The 7480-nt window shown below is 38.6% G+C and overlaps 1 pseudogene; it reads left to right on the top strand.

The window, feature by feature from the left end:
* The first annotated feature begins 694 nt into the window (after positions 1 to 694).
* LOC147692603 (uncharacterized) lies at positions 695 to 1951 on the top strand (annotated as a pseudogene).
* Positions 1952 to 7480: the final 5529 nt, after the last annotated feature.

The following is a 7480-nucleotide window of genomic DNA, read 5'->3' as shown; positions in this document are numbered from 1 at the left end:
AGAGATATGGTAATTTTATTACTTTGCACATTGGGGATTCAGGAGACAAACATTTTAATTAGGGCTCCAAACTTGACCACATTGTGTGTTCCTGGGTATTTCCGTTTCTCTCTGTGTACAAATTACTTTTGAGTCAATCATGTGGGAGAGCTTATAAACTCTATGATGCACTGGACTTTTATATTTTACGGCAGTGTGATGGAGGACCTGATATGCTCCATTTATTTCTTGGAGAAATATTGCAGTGAAGACTTTCTTGCAGGGATGCAGAAATAAAATTCCCAGGATTTTTGGCAGAACAGTGTGCCCTTCACCGCTGCAGATCATTTGGGCAGCCTCATAAAGACATTTTTACCAGACTGTAAAATACAACAGGTTTATGCTTGAGCTAAAATGAAAGTTACCAGTGTAGTTAATGATGCAGTTGCACCAGAGTTGCCGACTGACTTAGTAGCTAAAATGACAGTCTCAGCCTCTGGTCTGTGCATTAATGGTAGCAGTGATCAAGGCATTGAAAAAATAAATATGATAAGCGTCATATTTTTGATTTGATACAGAGTTTGGTATGCTGCAAATTTCTTAACATGTGTTTAAGCAAGTAAGTAAAGCTGAGTGTATATTCACTGTGGTATTTAAAGTCATGGAAAACATTCTATTCCATGGGAAGATTAGCTTTAGTGTAGATAGTGCCTCAATGAATGCAGGAAGGCATAACTCCATCAAAACTAGAGTATCGTCCCTGAATCCTAATGTCTATTTGATGCCTTGTCCATGCCACTTGGCACACAATGCAGCATCTCACGCTTCTTTAACTTTCTGCTCCAGTTGTAAAGAATTTCAAATAATAGAATTACTTGTATATATCTAATTCTGGTTTGACTATTCTTGGAAACATGAGAATGTTTATGCTAAATTCTGTCAATTTGTTGATTCTGATTACCGCCAACTGTTGAAATTCATTTCTGTGAGGTGGCTAGGAATTGATTCTTTAGTTTGGCACTGCGTGTGTACTTCCTGTCAACAACAGATACAGACAGTACTAGCAATGCAATGTTAAGGAGACTTTTTCAGAGCTTTGAGAACCTTATGACTGAGATCTAATGTGTATTTATTAATGACATGTTACCTGCTTTTGTTGATTTTAACCTTTTGCTGCAAAGGGAAGACCTGGTCATTCACCTCTTACATGAGGCTATTATTAAACTTATTGTTGTGCTCTTGAGTACAGTGTTGCAGGTTGATGTCATAAAGTCATTCAAGAGGAACCCATATGCTCTCACATCAGAAGAATGCCAGATCCCAGATTCAAGTCTGTATGTTGGCATCATTCTGCGTGGAAAGTTAAAAAAACATTCTTGAAAGTGGGGAAATCGATCCAGAAAGGCAGAAAGCTTTACATGAAGCAGTTTGGAGCTTTCACAAAAATGAAGTGCAGTATGCTTTGAAAGTCCTTCCAGTTCATGACAAAGTGCTCAAGCATGTAAGGGTGTTTAACTTTTTTGAGAAACAAAAACTTGTTTTTGATAATATGCAGTTCTTGGTGGAACTGTTTGTGACCTACCTCAAGTTTACGGAGCATGACATAGTTTGTTTAGAACATAAATTTGCACAATACCAAGTCACCGATTTTGAGTACATATTTAGAAATGCAAAAGAAAGAGCTGCTATTATTAAAATAAACTGTGAAAGTGGTAAGGTTGTGTCTTACAGGATGGATCCAATTTGGAATTACCTTGAACATAATTTACTGTTGTTTGTACTCAGAGAAGCACGTTCTTCCATCTTTGAAAGTAGCCAAACTTCTCTTTGCGTTGCCACACATCAATGCTGACAAAAAAGAGGGTTTTCAAGAATAACAAAGAATAAAACAAAATTCCACCCTAGTTTATCACTGGATAGAACATTGTCTTCAGTAGTAATGTTTCAGATGAACAGAAGAAGCATGTCTTAGATATTCTCCATCTGAAAAAAAGGCAAGAACTGTGACATGGGACTACAAACAGTTACATGGAAGCACAGAATAAAATTTTACCATGCATGTTAATTTGGTCTCAGATTCTAAATGCACAGAACCCCTGTACGGGTTAGTGTAAGGAACATGGTACTGTCAGCCTTTGGTACTCTTACCTCAACAATGTGAATGATCTGTCTAGGCTGTTAGCTCCTCGTCTTAGTGTGCTTTCTTATTCGTTGTTTACTCCAGTTGGGTAGATATTGCACTAGGGTCTGGACTGTATGTGCATATGGACTTTAATAGTATATTGCTTATTTTATAATGCAAGTAGCAATCTGTCACATCGAGTAAGTCATTTTTGGGTATTTAACTGTGTGTGTGTGTTTGCATTTGTCCACAGAACTTTAATTAATTATGGCCTCTGAAACACTTGTTTATTGTTTAATATCATGGTTAGACATTTGTTTTACAGTACGTTCAGCTTACTAGGGAATTAGGTTAGTGCATTTCCATTTCAGGTGCTTTGCAGCAGTTTCAAGAACTTTTTAGAGTTTCTCATTGCTAAAATGGGTGTATTGTCTGATATTTATCTGTTTCCATGGACCTCGTTGCTTTGTTTTGCTCACAAGAAACTTGTCACTCAAAGTGTCACACAATTTGGAAAATTACACACATAAGCAATATGAAAACTTTGCAGCTATGAAAATGCACTATACTGAGTCAGCTGTTCCTTGGTAATAGTTTTCTTACAGTGGAGCAATTCCGTTTGCATGGCTGGGTTAATTCACTTGATATATTCGTGTAATTTAGGTAACGTGACATGGAAGCGACACACTTGGATGGTTTATGTCAGGAGCCCCAGACATTTGTCCCACTAACACATATGTATTTGTCTAATAGCACTAGGGGGAGAGTTTTGATTCTATATAAAATGACAGATGGGTTGTTCCCTGAGGGTAACTCTACTGCCCAGGAACAATAGGAGGCAGATTTGGAGATGGACCTGTCCGGTAAAGTGTGGGGATATTGCTTGGAAACAGAAAAAACAGGTCTCAGTGAAATCAATGGCCCAGGCAGAAATACTTCAATTTCCTGAATAGAGTATGTTACACCACTTAAAAATTGCACGATATAAAGCTGTTGCCTCCGCAGAATCCGCTAGATGCTCCATTGAGCCTGCAGACTTTACACACCTTGACTGGTACCACCTCATGGTTTATGCTTTTTGGTCTGAAGTTGCCCTCTATATCAACAAAACAACCAGAAATCAGCTTACTTGCACACCTCTCCTCTGCTTCTGGCTATTTAGTGGATATCCGTAGCGGCAGAAGGAAATTGGTAGTGCTGCTGTTGGTGCTTGCCCAGCACCAAGTGGCCATGGTATGGCTAAAAGGTTCTGCCTCTTAAGTTACGTGATTGTTCACTGCATGTTATTTTCTTCAACGAAACAGCTGAAACCTAAAATGAGACCGAGACACATATGGGTAAGTTTCAAAATTACATAGGTGAAACTCCACGGAGAGAGCATACCGGATTGGTCCCAAAAACTGCAAGCTGACGACGCTCCATTATCACTTCGAATTTGCTTGCTACTTGATATCTGACACCAATGGGTCAGACTCTCCAACCTATTTGAAGAGCTTTCCAGCCCTACACCTTCAACTAATACGACAGATTTGTTCCCCCGTCTTCTCTATACGTGCTCCCCAGTCCTGATGAAGACCCCACCGCAATGAATACTACCCATCCTGAACTAAGGGGTCGAAATGTCGACTACTTTTCTAATACAAACTCTAGTGACATCATATAAGATACTGTTTGGGTCCTATTGAGTTATGTATTGTGTTGGGAATATTCTTATCATGTATGGAAACGTATACATTGAACAACGTTGATGTTTATATGTCACCACAACCTTTCCTTGTACCCCATCCTCACCCGAACACTTTTCTCTTTTTTTCTACTTCACCCAGAACACTGTATAAATATTGCACTTTTATTCCATTGAGCCAATGTAAAGCTCATATATGCTTTGATTTGAACTGCATTTGATAACTTTGAACAATACAAAGACACGGAAGTGGACTTATTACCACGTTTCAATTTGTGTTGTGTCTTTTCTGTGTGCTATTATAATTTGTATAAAGTTTTATGTGCTGCCACGACCACATTTTTTGATACTGTACTTATTTTGACCCTGGTCAGGTAGTATATATGGGTCTCCCCACTTTATATACAACACTCTCAGATGATGGAGATCAGCAACAACTTCCTTGTTGTCTAGCCTAAGCCTTGTTAGAGGGGCTGGGTGGCCCATAAACTGCTGATGCCTAGACGCTCTCTTTGGAGCTTCTGATGAACTGCCGGATTTGTCACTGTGTAGAAGATACAGCTTTTCTGTTATGCTCTGAATTAATGTATGAATGACCAGTGTATTCTCAATCTTTGTTCAATAATGTGTTACTTTTATTTTTTTATTACTTTTGATGCTAAATAATCACTTATGTACAAAACTTACGTGATAAAAATCTCAAAAGAAATAAATAAAAAATTGCTGTTAGTTCTGCAGGGCCATAGGCCAGCAGCTGCACCCTTTTTATGCGGAACCTATTATCACCTTAACAGATCTTAAAGTGGGCATTAACCAGACCCACTACTTACTATTGGCTGCATTGTTGTTATTTGGTTTCTTGCCTTGTGCATCTTGTGTCTTTTCCTCCCCTGGAACATAGCCCCTTTACTTGTGCCGTTCCACTGCTCACTTTTAGGTAACTACTTTTATAATTTTTCTTAAGCACTTCCCAAGAGTGCAAGTGTTTTCCACCTGCCTCCCTCATGTGCTATTCTCTGGTACTTCCCCAAGCTACAAATTGCTCTCTCTCGTCTGTATGTTTTTCTCCCCAACCTGCATTGCTTTCTTTCATTTCTTTTTGAGTAAACACTCCAGGAGTGAATGTATTTTCCAATTGTGTCCCTTTTGTGCTACTCTCCCCCTTCCATATCTCTCACTCTCGTTTGGTTGCTTCTCTCCTACCCCTCCACCCACATCCAGGGCCACCCTCGCTCTCTCTCTGTCTCGCTCTCGTCTGAGTGTTTCTCTTCCTCAATCCAATGCTCCTTGTTTCTCTCTCTGTCTCACGTGTGGCCTGTGTCCTCTCCAAAGTGTATGTTTCACAGCATTGCCAGAGACATTTTAAGGCATGGGCAAAGTGGAAAAATACCACCTTATTTCAAGTAATAAAATCTATCCACTGTGCACTATAGCAATGTGCTGCTGCTTGTTGTGATCCCCACAGAACTACTTAAACCGTTCTACCTATCCCTGTAACTTAGACAAGGTTATTAAAGCAACAACGTTGAATAACATAAACATGGACACTGTCCATAGAAAACAAGTAAAATTGTCACAATGGTAACATTATTTAATCTGTTGAAGACACAGAAAAGTCATTAAATCCGGACGATTCAGAAAGTGTTCAAATTCAACTTTCATGCCCAATGCATTTCGGGCCACTCAGCCCTTCTTCAGGGGATTCAATCTATGAATAACAGAAACAACATTTCTTATCAGATATATACAATACACAGGGAAAAAATACAATGACTCGTGTCATATCACAACCATAAGTGCCTATGAATCAGTCTGATGTTCTTGTCCAAATGGTCAAAAGAACGAAAATGAAAAAAGAGAAAAAAGAGAGAAACGAGTAAAGAATAGTAGGATGATAGTAAATGTGATGTCCCAAAATTACCCTCTTTGCCGTGCTCGTTTCCACAGAAGTGATCGCAAGTAGCTGCGTGCACCTCTTCTTTGAGTGAATGAAAACATGTACATGAAGGAAACCAAACCCTATCAACTTACTGATAAAACTCTCCCAAATCTCGCTGTAAAAAATAATGATCGGAAAGAAGTCACGACAAGCTTATATGTATCCACAAAGTAATAGTAGACAAGCAACATCCACATTAACTCACTGACCTTCTTGTCAAATGCCTCTAAGAAATCGGTCCGGTCGGAAACACTGATTCTGCAATATATAACAAAACACCACAACATTTAACCTATCATTCACTCTAAAACTCTGCTCCATAAACCTTCTAATACCTTGTTCTCTACCTTCATAAAATAGGAAAAAGAATGCACAGCGACGGCATGTCTGCAATATAACGCTAAAGTACGGCGAAACCAACAACGGACTTCCTGAATGGAGGAACACTCAGCAATAGCAATGATGGACGCCATGTTGGAACGATGCAATCGACCTAAGAGCTGATAACCCTGTTGGTGAGAGTACAGTGAAAACTGAAAGATGTATAAGGAAAACATCCTACTAAGAGAACAAAAGATCGAGTAACTGAATCTTCGGCGAAAAGAATCTTCAGGTGCAGGACTTGTACCCATATGAACTTCCCAACCAGGGAGGGAAACTCATAAGCAACTGCCAGTAAAGATGTTAGCTTGAAGTGCTGTGAAGACTGAAAAATTAAAAAATTCCAATCAACCCCCTAAATTCATAGATGACAACAAAGGAGAGGAAAAATGGAGATGAAATGAAAAACGAAAGAAACAAAAAAACAAAAAGTTGTTATGTCAAACGTATGCTTACATGGTCATTACCAGTCAACCAAATGGTCATTGTATTACTGAATACTGTATTTTGAATAACAGCCAAACAATGCAATAAAGTTATGAAAAACAGTGATAAAAGACTGTTCTAAAAAACAACCCATGTCTATTTTTTCATTTAATCCTTTAGTGTCTTGTGTAATTAATTTTCTGATCCAAAAGATCTCTCTTTGAAGTAAAGATCTCGTATGATCTTTACCTGGAATCTGTACTACTGTCTCGATAACCTGAAACTTGATTTGGGCAATTGAGTGTCGAGCCTCTGTCCAGTGTACTGCTAGACTACTCATTTTGTTCATTTTTCTGATGGTACTTTTATGTTCAGAGATATGTAATTTAAGTTTTCTCTACTTTTTCCCGTTGTCCGCAGGGACACTTGATGCAGTAGATCACATTTTTACAATTTGCAGTTTGAATTGTGTTTCAACGTGATGGATGGTTTCCCCTTTTTATGGATGTTGGACCTTGTTGCCAGTTATTGCATTGTTACAATGTAGGCAGTTGTAAAACATTTTGGTCCCATGGGAGTCCGTAGTTTCGCCTTGTGGTGTAATCATCAACAGTTCTTTCAAATTTTTAGACCAGCTGTAGGCATGAAGAGGTCATTGAAATCCATTTAATTCTGAAGTATCTCCCATCTGTTGTTGATGATTTCCTTGATTTTCTTCGAACTTGTGGAGTATTTGGACACAAAGACATGCCGTTGTAAAGATTTTTTAGGTTGATTAGTCAGAAATGTAACGCAATCTTTTTTGTCCATTCGTCCAATGGCTTCATCTAGTATGCTCTCTGGGTAACCCCTGGCAATATATTTCTGTTTCTGTATGTTTATGTTTTCCTTGAGAGTGGTGGTTTGTGAGCATATCCTTTTAATCCGTAAAACTGAGAGTATGATAAGT

Source organism: Lissotriton vulgaris, chromosome 9, assembly GCF_964263255.1.
Source record: "Lissotriton vulgaris chromosome 9, aLisVul1.2, whole genome shotgun sequence".
NCBI lineage: Eukaryota > Metazoa > Chordata > Amphibia > Caudata > Salamandridae > Lissotriton > Lissotriton vulgaris.
Note: the sequence above shows the minus strand (reverse complement) of the source record. Positions and strands in the feature narration are given on the sequence as shown.